This window comes from Plectrocnemia conspersa, unplaced genomic scaffold (assembly GCF_051122295.1).
Source record: "Plectrocnemia conspersa isolate PC_06_02 unplaced genomic scaffold, ASM5112229v1 ptg000010l, whole genome shotgun sequence".
NCBI lineage: Eukaryota > Metazoa > Arthropoda > Insecta > Trichoptera > Polycentropodidae > Plectrocnemia > Plectrocnemia conspersa.
This window is the reverse complement of record NW_028277174.1, coordinates 22,077,809-22,100,367: the sequence shown is the minus strand read 5'-3', so window position 1 is coordinate 22,100,367 and position 22,559 is coordinate 22,077,809. Positions and strand designations below refer to the sequence as shown.

The following is a 22,559-nucleotide window of genomic DNA, read 5'->3' as shown; positions in this document are numbered from 1 at the left end:
AAAATCGTGGCACGCATCGTTTACACATTTATATAAACAGCCCCATAGAGTTCATGCACCATCGTTTATTTCCCTTATCTCATAATATTATTAAAAATAAAATTTCTTTACACAAGATTGTCTAGGATCTTTCTCACGCACTTTACATCAGACATTTGATACAAATGCAATTTTAATCGATAAGGCTAATATGGAAATTCAATTATAGTTAGGTTTTAAGATGTAAACGTCCAAATCTTTATTCTCTTACAATGTATTTCAAGGAGCTAATAGACATCAAGCTATGTAATACTCAAATTATAGCAATATTATATAGTATTATATATATTTTAGTGTAATTACAAGAATGGCATGTATTCTTGAAATATATGCTAACGTTTAAACATAGGCGATTAAATTTAAAAAAATTAAAATAAAAAAAAAACAGTTTGGACACAGTAAAAGCAATACTTTTTAATGATAAGTGTGTTAAAATATCTCATTTTTTATTTTGCACTGATTGTAATATATATTTATTTAAATTTACTTTTTATGGTGCTATTAAATATGAACAACATAAAACATTATCGACGCATTGCTGCAAATCGGCATCATTATCATGTACTTCATTTTATGGTTTTAAGTTGTGGATTTTTTTGTACAAATTCTTTTTTTAAATAAAAATAATCCTGTGCATATTATATATTAAAATATTTGTATATAAAAATATATGTATCAATTGACCACAGATATTATATATACATACATATTTACTGTAAATATTCTACTGCCTCCCATCACTCCAAAAATACAAGTTTTTTGTACTTGTTATTATTGTAACTTTTTTATTTGTATAAAATATGTATTGTAAATGTTATCTAGTAACAAATTCGATATCAACTGAAAGCTTATAACTGAACAAAACGGTCTTTCGATGTTAGTATCGTGTTTGACGAACATAATGTTTTACTATTTATGTGATATGTTTATAATTTTAGTTGAATTTATGCCATCTTTGAACATAAATATATTATTTATAATAAATGAACTTGAAAACTGAACTGAAATACTTTTATTTATACTTATTTAATAAAATATATTATATTTTTAATTGCATATCTTTGGTCTTCTTAACGAACATCAAAACGACTTTATATAATATATGATATATCATTATGGCTATATTGGACTAAAAGGTCAATTCGCCCGTGAACTGGAATGAAGGCTGGAGTCGAACTCAATTAAGCAATACCACATTACCACACGTATAAGATGAAATCAACAAGCATGCGCTTGGATATAAGTTGCGTCCACATCAGCATGTAAATTATAAGGTAGACATATTGATTTTTGGCGACGGATGGCAATTAGACACAGATTGAGCAGTTGTATTAATATTTTATTAAGAAGTATATGATTTACATAGTTATTACACTATATAGGTGACCGGTGCACGAGACAACACAGGGCGTTGCAAGTCCACCAAAGTTTGCCAAGAGAATATCCATGTCACGTCAGTGTTACTAGAGTGCCGCCAAGTTTTGACCATAATAAAACAAAAATAAATACATATATAAAGTTTGTTTTAATTGATTTTCTCGGTTAGACGATGGATCTTAAAATCTTAGGAGGCTTGTGATTTTTCCCCCCGAAATAATGATAAGTTAAATAATCAAAATTTTTGTTTGCGCAATTATACTGAACTTAAATTTATGTAGTACTATATTTTGTAAAAATAAATATTAACTTTAACCCTTTGAGGAGTATCGCTGTACATGTATGGCGGTGGATCTTTTATTGTTTTAAGATACGCCATATATTATTATTAATAAATAAAAAACATTATATTTACATATATTTTTAAAATTTAATTTAGTGTACAATATAATAAATAAATTAACATAAAATAATAAAAGCCTCTGTATTTAAATAAAAACAATCCACAAAGGCCAGATAATTTATAATAAATATGTAAAATAAATTAACGAAATGTTGTAATTGAAAAGTGTTAAAATAAATTATTAAAAATACTAATACAAAAAAGTCGCAAAAGAATCAAAAATTGTTTCTTATAATTAAATAACAATTAATAAATATCAACTGAAATAATTATGAAAAAATACGTAAAATTCACTCACTACTCAAAGGGTTAAAAGAATTAAATGGCATAAATTATTAATACTTACTTTATTTCAGTCAGAGATATAAAACAAAAAAATATTGCAACCCCATCTATGTATATTGACTGTATTTAATATCAAAACCCAAATTCCAATTATAGCTACACATTATATATACATTTAAATGGTTTAAGTCTTAGATAATTAGCACTAGTGTCTGTCATCTATTGTTGAGTAGTATAAATAATAAAATAATATTTTTGTAAAAGATTTTTATATAAATATTATTTTATTATTTATACTACTCAACAGTATGTTTAATTAAAAAAAATATTACAATTAAATATTAAATAATATAGAATAATATATTTATTTTAAATAAATTTTAAATGTTAAATACAATAAAATATAAATATTTTTAAGCATAAAATTGTTTTTATATTTATTTTATATTTTATATTTATATGTAAAGCTTAAATTTATTTTTTTCACCAAGAGATGTCTCTAGTTGATGTACCATTTAATATAATATATTTACCTAAAATATAAAAATTGTTATTTTTCCAACAAATATTATTATTGGTTATTTTTTTTTTTTTTTTGAATAAAAAAATATATTTTTTTTTTTAATCCTATTAACCAGCTTGTGAGTTAAAAAGTTCGGTGCATGTAGCGGCTTCTACGGCCAACGAACTAAGCCGAAGGACGTTCGTTGGCACGTCACTCTGTCTCCTTCGCAGCCGTTCGCCAAGCAATGCCAGAGCGAGACGGCGACAGCCTAAATATTTTACGGACATACGCTTATTTGTCCAAGGCGATCTATTTCGTGTAGATGAAACGGGACCTCAGACTGCCATAATTAGTCTACACACACGTTTGGTAAGTAGCGCATATAAAGTGTTTAGAATGTTTAGATCGTTTACCGACAGTTTACTTTCTACGCATTCTCAATCTGTATGTATAGTATGTATGTACACGAAAATAAATTCTGTTATCAGCTGAAGTGAGCGGCGTGTCCTTAGATCGAATCGCGGCTCTTAAACTGTGTCGATAAGATGTTATGAGTGGACCGGGACTTGTGTCGAGCAAATGGGATACATCCCCGAGGCGAAGACCTGGAAAGATATAAACCGTAGCAAAATGCAATATCCCGTAAAAAAAGAGCACTAGATTCAATCCGAAGAACACACTTTTGGACATATAGAAATATTTTTACAATTAAATGTTAACGTGATCCACTAAAAAGTTCACATTTATGTAAAAGGACTGACAACAATAAAATGGCTAGCCACGGATATCATCACTAAGCAGGTAGAGAGCAGTGTCGTCGAGTTGCAGAACATAACCAATGTTGCCAGACTTTAGTATATATAAATTCAGCTGTTCTAATAGGCCAAAAAGTCTTGATAAAATGTATATTGTGTATACACCTATATAAGTATAAAACTGTGCTAAAATCATCTGCACTACTCAAAGGATCTAAGACTAGAAGGGACGTTTGACTCCTCCCTTTTCTCGATGCCATAATTCAGAACGCTGTCATACTTCTTTCCTTTCGGATGTGTATATTAGTGCTATTTTTTAATTTTTTAATGTAATCTGTAACACAATATTCGGTTCAGTTAAAAATGAAAAATACAATTACGGTTTGTCTCTACCGGCTTTAGAATAATAGTTCAGGAGGTTCTTTTGAAATTCAAGTATATAAGTTACTCCAAATTATAATGTTATTGGAAGGAGTTAAAATAAATATTTTTTTAATTAAAAAAAACACGCTCGGAAGCTGTATTACGCTTTACATAATTAAGTATGATTTGACAAGTGTTTAAGTGGATTGCGCACCAAGCGTTTGTCGAAAAAGTTTTTTTCGTACGAGCGCCTCGGGGGTGGTACTCCGTCGGGATGGGCACCGAGTTAAATTAAAATCAACCAACCACTGCTTATGTTGTACAAAAATAATTAAATCTGCGCCAAATCGCACCATCGAGAGACTTCCGGCGGCGCCCCTCGCCCTCGCCGAAAGTATGTATTAATTCCGAAAAGTTACCAGTGGAAAGTTCATCCAAGAACACACCGCCGCCATTGACGGCCTTTTCTGGAAATGTAAACAATACGTTTTGTGTTTTGACTCTTAATTTAAAAACTACATATAAATATATACAAGAAGATCTTTTATTAAATTTAGGTTTAAAAGCATGAAGAGTTATTTTCAGAGCCTTGGAAGAATCACGTAGAACTCTCTATATAATAAAATGAATTAGTACAGTATTGATTACTATAATATAAAGATGAATTTTCGAGAGTAAGAATTCTGAAGACTAATAAAAAATATAGCTGGGTTCTACTTTTACTAAGCTTGTATTCTTTGAACTGCTTAAAAATATAAAAGTAGCACATTATATAATAAAATCACAAAGTACAAAAAAATGTCACACAAACAGTTTTTCTTAATGAGGCACCAACAGAAAAAGTAAATTGATAGAATACCTCTCTCAAATGACTATGTGGCGACCGTTAGCCACTCCAAATGAGATAACCACGTTCTTTGGAACCACTTTAAAACTGATTTCCAACGATTCACGGAATCACAGATACCGTGCTTCGTAAACCTTGTCTTCTTTGTATGCTATACATAAAATGTAAATTTTAATTTAATCAAGTATTTTATTTAAATTATAAAAAAGTTAATTTTTCGTCAGTACTTGTTCTTGAAAACATGACCTGGAGGTGATGTTCAAACAGGTAGCGAGGGGTAGTAGTAGTCTAGTTTTGTACCGCAGTATGACATTTGTGCGTATTAACCGTATACCATAAAAAAGTGGTGTGCTTCTGGATGGCTGCTAGGTCCGTGGACACGGCTCGCGAGACTACAGACGCGCGTGTGCCGTTTCTGTTGACTGGCATTGTGTATGAATCGCTACAATGTATTAGGAATCATATGCACTGAGTGTACTTTATGCAATGAAAAAAATATAGCTTTGCACCTTATATTTTTTATAATTTTCTACACCAGACAAGTATATTTTTACACGAAAATTCACTGCCTCTCACATAGTCGAGTCTTAACTAGTGCTATATAATTAATGACTGAGATTGAGACTGAATCTTTTCTAACGAAGGTGTTATAGATTTTTTTTTAAGAAGCAGCTATCTAACCTAAGTTGAGAATATTTTAAATAAAGCTTTTTCTATTTCTCTACCTCTTTGCCTTATAAATTAAGAGTGTTTCGAAAATGTCATATCATACATTACGTTAATGTATAGTAAAAACTAATGTATGCATTTCGCATATATTATTTTTTACTAAAAAACTTAATTCAGCCTTTGAAATATTACAAAAACATTTAATAATTAAAAATAGCAGTATAAATATCGAAATAAGATTAGTTAATGATAATAAACGCTGTATTAGAGGACACGGTATATGGGGGCGTAGACCCTCAGCGACGCGTTAATCCTCTGGAGAAACGTTTTCTAAGAGTACTTTTTTATATGGATGATTCATTAGAGGCTGCAGTTTCTGGGTGTGCCAGTGGAAAAAACTCCAACACATATTATCAGCACATTATATTTAAAACATGAGCTGATTTACATTAAAATATTTTAAACTAATACTATTTTTCCATTAATTATCTTTCGCAAATAGTATAAAAAATTATAGTAATTCAAATCAATTACAAGCATAGTAGTTGTTAATTGAATTATAATTATTCAATAAATTTGCGCATTTTAGACCTGACAAACAGCGGCGAAAACAACTGTATGGTAACCACAGAACAAAGAATATAATAGTAGCTGATCGAAGTTTGCACAGAAAAACCATAAGGTGCAAAGAGTAAAATATATGATTACAATGAAACTAAGGAGAACAAAAAAATATTTAACACTTTGCTATATTAACATTAAAAGTATAGGTACCATTAAATTTCAGTGCAATCCCTTCTTAATAAATGTAAAATTGTTATCAATATATATATTTATTTAAAACAGTTATTATAATGCATTTTGCAGTTTTGAGCATTATATAGAAACATATTTAATCATTAAACTTTTCACCGCAGCTGATTTTTGCGCGCCATTTAAAAATGTACTAATATGTGGGGGAGCACCTATTTATGTCATTAATTAAGTGTTTTTCAACTTTAAATTATACAAAGCTCAAAGGTTCATGACACATTTAGGCGCTCAATATATACTGGCAATTTTTGTTGTTGACTTCTTTAGGTGTCATCCGTGGTCAAAAAGTTAAATGAAGCATTATGCAGTTTTAAGCATTAATAGTTTTAAGCGTTTTTAGGACCTCAAAGTAACTGAAATGTTGTCGAAAATAATTTATATGTATGTTTAACATAAAAAAGTAGGTGTGCTATAGCATTTATAGGCTAAAATAAATCAATATCATCCGCTAGCTCTATAAAATAATTTTGAGTGGTCGCTGTCGCGTTTTTACATATTTTTAATAATATTGTTCAAAAGTTTTTAAAGGAAATGTTACGCCTTTATTAAAATTTTTAGCGCCCTAGGCGACCGCTTGTGCAGCTTATCTCTCAAACTGGCCCTGATCAGACAAGGGCGAAGCCCAAGCGCTGTCCTTCGATATAGCTTGGACCCGTCATCTAGCATAGGAATCTCTTGGAACTAAAACTTCTTAGATTTGGATGACTTTGGTAGGTCACGTTTCACATCTTTCTTGAAAGAGGTTTTGCGTTATAAATAAATGAGCCACACCTTCAATATATTCGAATATTATTTGCAAAAAAATCATATGTACCAATTGACTTTGGAACTTTGGATCGAAGAAATGTATGAATAGTATGTATTAAAATGTATGAATTTTTCGAACTTGTATTTGTAGTTTCGCCGCTATGGGCAGTGAAGGGTTAACCCTATTTCGAGAAATGCAGAGGAAGAGGAAGATCCTTAAGTATGCTGAGGTGTAGACTTAAAAAAAGTTATGGATTTTTATTATACATAATAATTCAGGCACGTACGGTGAGATACATTCCATTTCGCTCGCTCGCGTGTTAAGTTACATGCGTTCAGCACGCTCACTTCTTCTCACTCACTCTCATCATTTAACACGTGAGCGAGCGAAAGGGAATGTATCTCACCGTACGCGCATAAAATATGTATTGCTGATTAAACAATTAAATTGTGTAAAATCTAAAATCTAAAGTATATCTTATTAAAAGTGTACTTAAAAAATATATGTATAGTGCATAATATAAAATAGTTTAAAAGACAAATTGAAGTTTTTCGATTGAAATTCTCAAAATTAGTTAACGTTTTATGACATGAACGTGGCTTTATATTTATTGCAGAATTTTGTTTGCCTGTTCAGTACATCACTTCAATTTCTGATTTAATGAAACACATTGTATGTAAATGCGCAGTTCTCGTTTAACGTGGATTCTAATTCCGTTTTCAGCATAGCCTTGATATTTTGCTCTTTGTGTTCAAATATTTATTTGAGTACAAATATTCTGCTTTTAGAGCAAAGTATATAGCTACTTGTTAGCATTACCAAAAAATAAAACTTGAATACGGTTACATCACTAATATATATTATTATTGTTTTTGATATAAACTATTTATTTATAAATATGTTTTTGGGTCGATTTATATGCAAACACCCACTCTTTGTGTGAACAAATCGTTTACTCGTTGCGCAGTAAGAATTGGTCAATTATGAGAGAAAGAAATTCCGCAGTAAATTCGGTATACTGGACCACAATTTCTGTATATCTTATGCGAATGATAGCAGAGTAAGACATAAAGAATAAAAAATAGCAAAGAGAGCTTAGAGATTTATTTACAAAAAAATATTTTTCGGACTATCGTTTGTAACGCAAATCGCTTCTCGGAACGAGATAATTGCTTCTCAGAAAATGGTGACTTACCGATGGGAAATATAAATCTGAGTTGCATCTCAATAAGCTTTTATACAATACTTGTTAATACAAATATAATAGTTTATTGTTACAGTTGAAGCTGTAAATACCTCTCATGAGGAACTATTTATTATTTTATATTACCTTAAAAATATACTTATATGTATTTATAATCCATCCTTTTAAAATGTTTTATCTGTAATATAAACATTTAATTAAACACACATGATGTATCAATTAGCGCTTTCCTTAACTTTTTTCCTGTTGAAATTCAGATTTAATGGCAAGAATCTCATAATCATAAATCGTGGGCCATTAGTGCAGAGATCGCCAACCTTAACGCCGCGTCGCTCGGGACAAAATAAATAAATAAAAAAATATTGAAATTCATCTCGGATTGTAATCTCATTGAGTCGCGCGACCTTATTGCGGCATGCTCGCTCGTAAACCACTTATTTTACAACTTTCGGGTGAGCGGGACGGAACACGGGCGCCTGTGTCCCGTCCCGCTCGCGCCGTCCCGGGACAATCGCCGGCGAAGCGGGACGGAGCGCCCTCGGAAAAATCGCCGCTGAAAAATTGCCAGTTAATTTACTAATAGTCGGAGCGAGTTAGGTCGTAACGTTTTTCTCTTCTTGTCATATTTTCGTTATTATAGCCTAACGGCGATTGCTCAATGATGCGGATTATTGAATGTTCACGTGGCGTTGTACGCAAATAGGCGACGGATTGATAATATTAGTATCGAATAAAGATAAAAAATTACCTCCCTGTAAGTTATGGATACACAAATGATATGATCCTTCAATTTTATTTTTTGACATATGTACATATCTGCTATGTATTTAAAACATTTGGGTAATTTGAGTGAAAATATATTTATTCAAATATGGACCTGGAAATATTAAAAAAATTAAAAAAAATATAAGAGCAAATACCAAGACTGAAACAATAGCATCGTCATCCATTTTAAATGTAGACTTCATGCGAAGGATAATAAATAACTATACACAACTAAAGATCTTCTATACAAAAAGGTAGCGTAAGAACAGATATATAAATCGTGTAGGACACCCAAGATTGCACAAAAACCACAAACTTATTTTTTTAATAATTATCACTAATAATCAGGGACATAAAAATAAGCTTGCAAGAATTAAAAACATGCGGCTGAAACAATATGTTCAATCTCACATTAATATGAAGGACATAGTGCTACTTCACTTTCATCAATATGACAATTACGACGGTAATTTTGAGTTAATGCTGTACCTGATTTGATATGTCATCTCTTAGCTACACTGTGGTGTTTTTATCGTATATTTACAAATTTCATTTGAATTATCTTATCATGTAGGTTAATAAAATATATGTATAAAACTAAAATTCTGAAAAACAATGAAGTATATAATAAAAATAAGACTCATTTTTAATTAAAAATGTATTAGAAATGTTAAGAACCATCAAGATATGGTGGTATGAGTCGAAGACTAATACCTGAAAGATTTCTGTGCGAATTTAAAACAAATGTTTTTTTATTTATTTTTAAGTCTGGAAGCTCAGAAGAAGTAAATATTATATTTTTATGCTTTAGATCGATCATCAAAGATTAGATTTTCATAGATTTTCCTGGTCTCACGAATGAGTTTTGTGAGCTAGCTTGTGCATTAATTAAAATATGTAATAATGGCTTTAAATTTCTAAAAAAATATAATTGTGTCCAGAACTTTATATTTTTGTGGGACTGTTATAGGCTTAGTAAAAAAATACAAGGTCTAAATATATTCTATATAACAAAAGTCAATCTCAAAATTTCACCTCCTTTTATATTTTTTTCGTTCACATAAATATGTGTTACATTAAATGAAATTTAAATATATTTTAGTTGAACTTTAGAAATATTAAAATCACCCGACAATATTAAAATTCCAAGTCTGCTGCGGGGACCCGATCCCATGACCTTTAGGCTATCAATCCAGAGCATAACGAACTATTAAATTACTCACCTCACTTAAAAATAAATATAGTAAGTAGTAAATTGTTTTTTACTATTATGTTATGTAGGTAAAGCTATATTTATTATTAAAATATTACTAAAATGAACTATTCTATTTTTATAAATTTACAGTATGCAAATATTAGATAGACAATTTAATTTCTTAAAACAATTCATTATGGTCCGTTCGCGCGTTTTCACGTGATTGCTAAATTTACGCATTTTCAAAGGTTAAAAAATATGTAACTTGAGCTTTCAAACTTTTATCTAAAGATGGCAATATATACATTTCTAATTTCCCCTCTTCTCAAAACATTTAAAATACCGCGAAAATGTTGAAACGAATGGGCCTAACAAATTTTACAATACATAATAAGTTAATTTTAAGTAGTACATACAGTGTTAAATAAGTCTGAAAATCAGCGAGAAATATTTTAAACTTAGTTTCAATTGACAATTGCTTCAGATGATTCTAATTGTATTATAAAATTGGATTATATGATATTTGTAGATATGTATTTCGGTTTTCGTAGTTGAGCAGGTTTGACGTTAAGTGAAAAGAGGCTGCTTCTTCGGTCTTTTTGAGGTCGTCTCAGTCGATATTTGGCGTAGCTTCGCTTGGCGTAAGTTCGACTGGACTCTCATATGACCCAATTCTATTTTTTTGTGTTTGTACAAACACAGAATGTCCTTTGTTTATGTGTATTTGCTAATGGTCCTGATCTGCTCAAAATCGTGACGAATAATCTTGTTCTAGAAGTCGCAAATATTTTACTCTTAATAAGTATTTGCAAAAAGTCTAGTCTCACGCTCAATGGTAATTTTAATAATAGAAACTGTTATTTTAAAAAAAAATGCGCTGTATAAAACTTTGAAGGTGCAAGTTAAGCTGAACTGTAGTATGTCACAACCAGAAACAAAGTAGTAGAAGTGTTAAGATTTACTAAGTGGAAGCTCTACGTTCTCACTAGTGCGCTATGTTCATGCTCATATACTTTGTTAAAATTACTGTAAGTGATTTGCTCTTTCCTACTCTCAACCGTCAAGCCAATGCTATTATTCGAGCGGAAACTGACCTTGTTATTATCTGTTATGCCTACACTCTTGAAGTTGGCCAAGGTTGTCCAAGAACAGAGAATATAGTGGGCTACTTCTGGGCTATTTCGGTCGAGTTGGGTTCTGTCCGCTCTAAAATCTCTCGGAAGTTGTCCGAGGTTACCGAGAACGGGAGGTAAAGTGGGGGTAATTCAGTCAACTTGGCCAGCTTCGAGCGCTTCCGAACATTGTCGGCAAAAGAACCGAAGTCAAAGGGTCCAAAGTCGGAGCTGCTCTTTCGAGCGCGAGCGGTGAGATACTTCCCCTTTCGCTCTCTCGCGTGTTACGCAAACTGAGGTAGAACGAGTAACTCGCTTCAATTTCAGTATGCGCGTAAGCGTGCTATGGTCAACACGCATGACGAGCGATGCATCGTGGTCACGTGGTTAAGTTATAATACCACATGCTTATCGGGGACTTCAACAGACTCTTACTGACATCTTTGAATATTTTAGGGTACCAAAAGGGATTAATTATATTTTTGATAGTATATTTTTCTAACAGATATCGTAATTATATTTTTTTTCATATAAAATTAAATAATTAAAAAATAATTAGTGGTACTTGATTTTGTTAGAGAAAATCGTTTCGAATATCCTTATGTATTTTTCTAGATCGATATATGTAAATGTCACACCATAACGAATTCTTATTTAGAATCGATGGCGACAAATTCTGGGATAGTTACAGGTGTGGTGTTCGTATTCTGAAGTATAATTTTTATGCCTTATGACATTTTGCAAAAGCCGACAAAGATTTTGCGCAAATTGAATATTTACGACCGAAAGTTTTCACTGATATTGTGTTGGTGAGTGCCCACACAAACTTTTATAATTATCAGTAGTGTAATTTTAATAAAATGACAATTTAAAAATTGCGATTATTTGGCACATTTTTCGATCGCGCGCAAATATGCAGGCTGTACGTGACAGAAGCCGCCTTCTGGACGGCATATGAAATTTGCGACAGTGTGCTCGCTTACTCGAAGTCGTAGGTCTCGGCCGACTTCAGTTGTAACTTCGGTTCGGACAACTTCCAGAGAGTGTAGTGCAGGCATTACATATTTTAAAAGATTTCACGTTGCGAAACGGCCATAATTCAAACAAATCAAACCTCGTATTTATTCTTACTCAATATAAGTATCGTGCTGGATAATGTTGTTGTTCCTAAATCATTCTCAATTTTCAGCGATACAAAGCCATTTTGGAATTAAGTTTTGACTCGCAAAACCAATACTGCTCGTTAATCTAAATAAACGATTAAGCATCGCGAGAAAGCACAACGTTACAGCTGGAAAATTGGTAAATTACAGTGTAATGTTATTCAATTTAGCGACCGACGATTCAATAAAATCGAATTATTATGAACGTGTAAAGATTGAAAAATATGTTTACGCTACTTTGCCGCGTTAAACTTTCATTGTTTCGAGTTACGCGAAATTTATACCGCCGTGACCTCACCGCAAATATATTATATTGTAATCAGATGATTCATTGCTTCCGATGGGTGTGTATTGAGCAAATTACTCTGCTGAATCACCGAGGCTCCTTGACACCGATACTGTGGTACGGTTATGGTAATAATTATTAAGGTGTTCTATCTTGTAATCAGCGCTAATTTGCGTCTTTCGACTCAGCAAACAGCTCTTTTGAAGTTGATCTAAAAAATATCTTCTCGGTGTTTGAGGGTTTTCGCTCGCGATACATATACGAACACATAGGGCAATGGTTCAGAAGAAATGACGGTTTGTATTTATTGCTCCCATATTGGACACTATGTGTAATATACGTATTGATAAATTGCCGCTTGCCATAACGAAACCTTAATTGGTTTGCAGATATATCGTCTGAGGCGTCTTAGGTAGAATATTTATTACGTAATGTTATATGAAGGATTTGTAGCGCAATTCCATTCAATATATTTTAATTTTATTTATTTAACATTGTATTATTAATAATATATAATAAATTAATTTATATAATAAATAGTATAAGTTTGAATTATCATCTTAGAATCTAATGCCTATGGAAGTTAGCCAAGGTTGGCAAAGGACGGAGAATATAGTGGATTACTTCGGTCGAGTTCAGTTCTGCCCGCTCTAAAATCTCTCGGAAGTTGTGTGAGGTTACCGAGAACGGGAGGTAATTCAGTCGACATGGCCAGCTTCAAGCGCTTCCGATCATTGTCGGCAAACGGACCGATGTCAAAGGAACCGAAGTCAGAGCTGCTCTTTCGAGCGCGAGCGGTGAGATACTTCCGCTTTCGCTCTCACGCGTGTTAAGTGATGAGAGTGAGAGAGATAATGATATGGTGTTTCGCAAACTGAGATAGAACGAGTAACTCGGTTCAATTTCAGTATGTGCGTAGGCGTCCTATGGTTAACACGCATGTCGAGCGCTGTATCGTGGTCATGTGATCAAGTTATAATACCACATGCTTATCGGGGACTTCAACAGACTCTTACTGACATCTTTGAATAGTTTAGGGCATCAACATTTTTGATAGTAACAGATATCGTTATTATATTTTTTTTCATATAAAATTAAATAATTAAAAATTAATTAGTGGTAGTTGATTTTGTTAAAAAAAATCGTTTAGAATATCATTATGTATTTTCCTAGATCGGTTTATATAAATGTTACACCATAACGAATTCTTATTTAGAATCGATGGCGACAAATTCTAGGATAGTCACAGATGTGGTGTTCGAATTCTGAAGTATCATTTTTATGTCTTATGACATTTTGCAAAACCCGACAAAGATTTTGCGTAAATTGAATATTTACGACCGAAAAGTTTTCACTGATATTGTATTGGTTAGTGCCCACACAAACTTTTGTAATTATTAATAGCGTAATTTTAATAATATGACAATTTAAAAACTGCGATTATTTGGCACATTTTTCGATCACGCGCAAATATGCGGGCTGTACGTGACAGCAGCCGCCGTCCGGACGTCATCCACTACTCGGAAGTCGGCGACCTCGGCCGACTTCAGTTGAACTTAGGTTCGGACAACTTCCAGAAAGTGTAGTGCAAGCATAAGATAATAATTCAAATTTATACTATTTATTATATAAATAAATTTATTAAATATTATCTAAGACTTATACGATAACTTATGAACATGTAATATGTGGCAAAGTTTATTTTCGCAATAAAGTATTCGTTTTCACTTATGAAACAATTGGTTTTGATTTAAAATAGGGCCTTAAATGATCAATGAACCTTATGGTTTTGTCAGACGGATGGTGACGGGTGACAATTAGACACAAATTGAGCCGCTACAATAGTATTTTTAAAAGTAATATTAGGTATTTAGCTACGTATTGCTATATAGAATAATTTAAGATTAGCGGATAAGGCAGCGCCGATCACCGTGTTCCCGTTGTGGTCACCAGAGAAACTACGTCAATGTTACTAGAGTGCCACTTAATAAATCGACTCCCACATAATCAACGTCAAGAAATGTCCAGGAATCGTCTTTATGAAATGTTTCCGAAAATAATATGCTATCAAAAACTACGCGCGTTTGTGCCGGAAAATACTGTACACATGATACTGTGATACGAGTGTTATAAGTTTTACAAATATACTTATTTGCTAAGTATCCTTTTTATTTTTAATAAAACCCTTCTTCTAAAAAAATTCAAAGACAACAAAGAACCATTATTTATTGAACAATAATGTTATGAATGTCGTTTAATCTCGATAAACTTATACTGAATAAGTATGAATGTTTCAATTACACCTCATCGAGACCATTCAAAGCTAAAGATAAAATAAAAATAATTGTGTCCGATTCTAATCTGTTAATTTTGTATGGCTTTAATATAGAGGTGGCCTCTTACTGCGAGGGGAACCTCGGATGCGGGCTTGAACCCTAATAACGTGATTGTGTGGACATTAGGTAATATAATACAACGGTTTATTGATCGTGTGTTTCTCCAAAGGCTAATACATAAAAAAATATCACGCCAGAGGAGAAGCTCTAAAAGGGAGGGTCCCTTTTCAATAACCTTATTTATACGGCCGCTCGCATAAAAACCGGCGAAATTTCATCAAATAAATAATACGACGCGTGCACGCGATCGTTTATTTTAGTCTCTCTTTTTACCGACGAAAATATGAACTCTTTTCCTACTACTTATTTTTACTACGTTCGCATGATATGGTTTTTCATCTGGGAAATGTGTGCTTGTAATCTGCCCTCCTGTTGCTGTAGCCGTCGAGGCTGGCGTCTCTTCGGCGTCGGGCTCTTCCGACAAACACTTTGGCATCTTCGAATATCTCGGACGACTGTGAATGGCCAGGGGTCGTAAACGTTTTATGGTGCGATGTGACGCACGCCAATAACTATGAGCGTATTTATTATTATGTTATACGATAATATAATTTGAACGTTAATTTATAATCTTGAAACTGACGTATTATGCTTGCTTCGATCATAAATCATTTTGATTGTGTAATGTTATTATACTAATGACATAATGATACATATCGTAGTAAATTGGATTGCCCCTTTAATACCCTATAATAGAATTTTTTAAATAAATACCTGCTATAAAAATTTGATCTTTAAAAACACGTATATTTTAATCAATATCTGTGACAAGCCAATACGCAGTGAAGCAGTGTTTTTTTAACATTTTTCACGCCGAAGTACCCTAATCAAATTAAAATTTTCGAGGCACACCAATGAATATTAACCTATCTACTACTTTTCACAGGTTTTGAATTCAGATATTTTCCGAGGTTCACTCGATTATTTTATATAGCATTTTACTACAATAATATGTCTATCAAAAATAACAATGTAAGTGGAACATCGTTTTAACTGATACACTAATATTATTTTGATAATTATTGTATAACTAATACCTTACTTAAATTAAATCATATGCCTGCACTACACTCTCTGGAAGTTGGCCAAGGTTGGCCAAGGACGGAGAATATAGTGGGTTACTTCGGTCGAGTTCTCTCGGAAGTTATCCGAGGTTACCGAGAACGGGAGGTTAACACGCAGTCGAGCGCTTCATCGTGGTCACGTGGTCAAGCTTATCGGGGACTTCAACAGATCTTTGAATATTTTAGGGCACCAAAAGGGATTAATTATATTTTTGATAGTATATTCTTCTAACAGATACCGTTATTATATATTTTTTAATATAAAATTAAATAATTAAAAAATAATTAGTGGTACTTGATTTTGTTAAAAAAAATCGTTTCGAATATCCTTATGTATTTTCCTAGATCGGTTTATATAAATGTCACACCATAACGACCTCTTATTTAGAACCGATGGCGACAAATTCTAGGATAGTCACAGATGTGGTGTTCGTATTCTGAAGTATCATTTTTATGTCTTATGGAATTTTGCAAAAGCCGACAAAGATTTTGAGTAAATTGAATATTTACGACCGAAAAATTTTCATTGATATTGTATTGGTGAGTGCCCACACAAACTTTTATAATTATCAGTAGCGTAATTTTAATAATATGACAATTTAAAAATTGCGTTTATTTGGCACTTTTTACGATCGCGTGCAAATATGCCGGCTGTACGTGACAGAGCCGCCGTCCAAACGTCATTCACGGCCGCCGTCCGAACGGCATATGAAATTTGCGACGTGTGGTCGCTTACTCGAAGTCGTAGATCTCGTTGTAACTTCGGTTTGGTTAACTTCCAGAGAATGGAGTGCAGGCAATAACATTTTTTTTCAGATAAAGTAAAAAATACACGTTTTATTATTTTATTATATTTTTCAAAATTGTATGTGACGCATTGGGTGTAATCTGTACAGTAATGTTACTAGTATTTTAATAAATAAATAATTATTACTTATTTCAGGATTATTGGAAAAGTAATGTGACTTTTGCAGCCAAACAGACGCCAGGAGAGGAAACACATTTTTATAATGCTCTTTTTTTAAGGAAGCTTGGACGAATAAGATAGCCTTGAACTAATCGATAGCCTCACATTATGGTGTAATTTAACTTCTAAAATCACTCTTGTTTATATTTAAGTATATATAATATTTTTTTATTTCTTGACAAGTTTAAAAGCATGACATGCGTGAGATTAATGTGTTACAACGGTGTAAATTAGTGCCAATGGAGTAAAGGGGGCTTTAACCACCTGCTCAATTTGTTACATTTCAGAGGCCATCCTAACGATCATTCAAAGAAATAAAAAGTTAAATCAAATATAAAAGTAGTACTATCATATTTACAATATGATGGAAGAGAGATATTGTGACCAAATACTTGTATTAATAAATCAAAATATAGCATGGAACATTTATTAGGACATTCGTTCTGAAACGATACTCACTCATAAGTACCGCCGATAAAAATACTCTTAGTGTTAAAGGATGCGTGCACGTTAATATTGTTCTATGAAATCTTTGGTAACCGATCTTTGAGAAAGCGATCTAGATTGTTTATCTTAAGGCATTAAAACATTTCGGGGGTGTATCCAAAAGCGATGCAAATAGGTCGCAAACATCCTCATACTAGCACAATTGTGTAGTATTTTAAGGGGTGGTCAGCCATAATGACCATTGATGTTTAACTCCTACTCACGCAGTCCAACGTTAAAGATCTATCATGTCATAATTATGTAGGATTCCTTATGGTATACTATATATTTTTTTGGCTATCCTAAATGTAGTTGTTTAATACTCAAATTTTTCCATTTTTTATATTTATTTAATTCTTATATAGCTTTGTTTTTGAGGAGTTTTTCGAAGCTTAACGCAAAAATCACTTTTTGTTATAAATAAATATATTTCACAAGTGACTAGGCTACGATATAGCATACATAATCGTCAAATCACGCGGGCGATATGGACGTAATTAAGTGTGATGTTGCGATGTCCTCACGCCCGGTTTGAGAGCACTGCATCCGACCGAGGGCAGCGTAATGCGAAACGGAATATACACACGCTGAGAACGAACGAGACACAAAACGAAAGACAGGGACAGACACAATTGGGAGAGAAAACATAGGGTGTGAGGCGGTGGGAGTTCTGGTGCACGTGCACTGCTTATGAATAAGCTCGCGTTAATGCAGCCGCGGTACTTTATGATAACCTGATATTTAAGACAGATATATGGAGATGACGAAATGCTTTTTGGACTGGTGAAGAGTAACTGATCATTTACAAGTTACTTTTTTTAGCAAAAATATATTTTGGTAGCAGTTCGATCGTAAGGATTGTGTGCAGGACCTGGAAAAACAATGATTCCGGGCCTCATGACAAAAATAGCATTTTATGTATTTTTTAACATCGTAATATATTTTATTGAATAAATAATAAAAAACGCTCGATTATCAAGTGTTTATATTAAAACTTTTGATAAGAATATTATAAAAGTGCATATAAACCGAATTTTGCCCAATAGAAGAGCGCAAAAAACAATTATCGCTTCTCAGAAGTAAAAAATCCACGTCGAAAGCAATAAAATCGTGCCGTCGCTGTCGCAGTGGGAACGCTCGTTACCGAGCGTTCCCACTGCGACAGCGCCGACACGATTTTATTGCTTTCGACGTGAATTTTTGACTTCTGAGAAGTGATAATTGTTTTTTGCGCTCTCCTATTGACCAAAATTCAGTTTGAATGTACTTTAATCAGCTATCTATATTAAAACCATTTACAATAAGTCAAATTATATTTTATATCTTATTTCTTCAATCATTAATGTAAATATATAACTATCTGGAGTACCTCAAAACAGTGAAAGATCGACCACAGTACATGTACGGCAATATTGTTCAAAGGGTTAAATAATTATTTTTATAAAGACTGGCAAATAAATCATCCCCAACATTTTATAAACGTTGGGACCGATTTATTTGGCCACAAGCTCTCTGGCAACAATGACGTAGCAGCGGTGAGAGAAACACTTATGAACATGATGACCGGCAGCACCTCATTCGTCAATCTTATAATATTTTATATAACAACATATAACTAAATACCTATTAATCCAGAAAAATTAGAGAGTTCATCGATCGTTTAACGTTCATTATTATTCTACTACTTCTTACATATTGAATTTATTTAATTTTTCCTTTTGGCTTTTCATGTTTTAATACTTGCTTATACCGTAACTGGCGTCTTTCATTTAATTAATATTTATCTAGCTTTTCCATCTGATATTTGATTCCAAGAATTAAAATCATATACATATTATGGTTGTATTAAGCACACGTTTCTCCCCGTATACAATCAAGCTTATATATTCGCATTTAAGGGTATAAACTGTGTGTATATAACATGAACAGCTTTAACTAGATCTCTCCCGCTTTGCATCGCTTCGTGAACTTAACAAGTTGTTACATTAAAATGTTTTTATCTAAATTAGACGCGGGGGCTAAGTCGGTTCCCAGATTAGAGATGCAGATCTCAAGTTTGAATCCCAAGTGACCTCTCCCCGTGTGCCAGAACAGAAGCCGAGATAATTGTATCGGTTGCTTTTATTCAATTAGTTTCGCCGGAGATATTAAACGCAACTATTCCAACGACCCAAGTTTTCAACCTCAATTTATATGACACGTGTCTCTCGTCTAACATATTATTCGAATTGAATTCATTTAACTTGATGCATGTTGGATGTTAAGCGAAATGTTGGATGCGGCATTAAGTAGTTGAAGTTCTAATGTAGGGTGAAACACAATTCTTTTAAAAATCAGCGTAAAAATCTAATAACAATTCAAGATTCTGTGTAAAATATATTTTCTATGTTCAAATAACCCATTTAAAAAATTTAGGTATTCATAATATATAAATATATAATTAAATCACCAGAAAATTAGGTTTTATTATTTTGTTTAAAAAATAGATTAAAAATATAATTATGTATTTAAAAAATAAATAAATATTTTTTTTTATACTTCAATAATAATATACCAATAACCTCAAAATAAATTTACCTTTTTAATTAGCAAAAACTTTATTTATTAGTGTAAAAAAAAGTTGCATAAACTATTATATACATATTTTAATCTAGCATTTTATGAATTTTTTAGAGCTTTAAATTTCTATTAATTTTTCATTTCTTTTAAAAATCAGCGTAAATAAAAGTTTGAGTATATCCGGTAAATATTATTTTTAAAGCAAAGGCGTGTCATCAGTGTAATAAAATATCGGATATTACTAAAAATCACTTTAAAGTTTACAGATCATATCGAAGTAGTCATAAAACTTATACCTTTTGCTTTGGTAACTCAAAAGTTAGTCCATAGATATACAAGTTGGCAAAAAACATTTTTATTTTTCTTATCTTCCGCAATAAATCACTAAAAATAAATTAAATTAATTTTAATCGATTTATGATTCAATATCATAATACTAATGTGTTGAGAGCTGTTTATATACAAAGTTTAATTTTTTTATATATCGTGATCTTTTAATACATCCCAAATGTTTCTATTTTGGTGTTTGTTAGTCTACTTTATATCTACTTTTTAATAAAGTGATTTTTTATAGAATATATTTTTAAACGTAATTTTTGCTTTACTTACACATTTAATACAATAAATCGTTTTATTCAAATGTAAATATAATTTGACTTGTATATAATAATATATTAATTAATACATGATAAATAATAATAATAATTACAGTATATAAATAGAATATGGTACAATTCAATAAAGATATATAATTTCAACAAACATAAAAATCAGACATGAATTAAATAAAACATGTACGTTTAAGAACTTTTACTTATATTCTGAGTACTTCGTATAATACTGTTTCTACATTTCAAATTTTTATGTATTAAATATTTACAGATCTAAAGAAGCCTTTTATAAGTCTTTCTTTGAAGTTTAATGTAAAATATATTTGCTTCAAATATAATATAACTAGATTTTTTTCCTTAATACGTTATTGCTTTTTTAAAAATCATTTTCCTAACTTTTTATTTTTATAAATTACGCAAACATCATTTTAAATGATTCAGTATGATATACATTGAATTATTTTAGCTAGCTCTTAAAATTTGTAATATAATTATACATTTGAAAAGTAAATCTTCACATATTAAAATAAATGTTGTTTTATATAAAATTATAAAGGTGTTGTAAAAAAATCTCTTTTACCTTTAAAAAGAACTTAAAAAACGTATGCTCAAAACATGTTTTTTTTTTAATTTTTAAATATTTTTACTTACTGAATATGTTAAAAAATATTTCATCCCTGTTGGAATTTTTATATTTATTATTTTTATTTGGTATTTTATAATTTATATTTTTATACTAATAATATAGTAATATGTTATACAAATATTAAAAAAATATATAAAATATGTTTTTTTTGCTTTTCTGTAAAATTAGATTTTTGTGATATGTATTGTATTAAAAAGGAATATTTTTTTGTAGTTTATACTGTTTTTAGTTAGCTTATTTATTTATGATGCTATAGTGATTATCTATTCAATAACTATATTTAGTATTAAGTCTGTTTTAGATTATAGTATTTAGTATTAAATATCTTTTCTGAATATAAATAACTCATTTAAAATATTTGCATATTCATTATATGTATATAATAATTATTATTTTATTAAAAAAATGGATATTTAAAAATAAATAAATAAAAATTTCTTTAAACTTGAATAATAATATACTAATAACCTTAAAACAAAGGTATTATTTTTTTTAAGTAGCGAAAAGTTAGTAAGTTGTATAAACTATTAAATATATATTTTAATCTAGCATTTTATGATTTTTAATGGTATTAAACTTCTATTTTTTTCAGTGTAAAAAAGTAGCTAAAAAAAACTATTTATATAAAAAAATATATTTTAGTAGTTATTTATATAAATAATAAAAATAGTATTTTAATGTTAAAGATACACAAACCAAATTATATTATATTTTTATAGCGAATAAGAAATTAGGCGTATTTATACATATATATATATATATATTTTTATAAACAATTTTTCAAAAATTTTGCATTGCAAATTTTTTCTCCAAATACTTTTCATTTTTTAAAAAGCAAAATTTATAAGTAAGTTGATCTAAATATAAAAAAAATCATTACTTATAGAATTATTTTTTTTGGATGATACCAATACCTCTGCTTCTCATAAATTTATTATGGCACAGTAAGCGTATTACTGAAAAATGAATGCATTTAATCATGTAAAATACAGTTACTAATAAATAATAACTGTATCTATTCAAGTAAAATATAATTTTGTGTGTTTCGATATATTTAATCTAAAATTAAGCATATTTTAACTTGATATTTTATTTATTTTAAACAGATTTTTTTATTAATATATGTTTAATGCCAAAAATCACATAAATAACGTTAATTTAAAAGAGTTTGATTTTGTATCGGCAAGATTAGGAAAATCAAGGAAAACGTATTCTGTTCTGATCAATCGAAATTATAATATAATTATAAAATAATAATTAATTCTGATCTCCTAGACTCTATGAACGAACCAGTTTAATTT

At 30.9% G+C, this 22,559-nt stretch overlaps 1 long non-coding RNA gene across 1 annotated transcript in view; it reads right to left on the bottom strand.

Annotated features, from left to right (window-relative positions):
* LOC148230995 (uncharacterized) overlaps positions 1-22,559 on the bottom strand; it is a 260,014-nt gene that overhangs the window by 5,139 nt on the left and 232,316 nt on the right. The gene's annotated exons all lie outside the window — the stretch shown is intronic.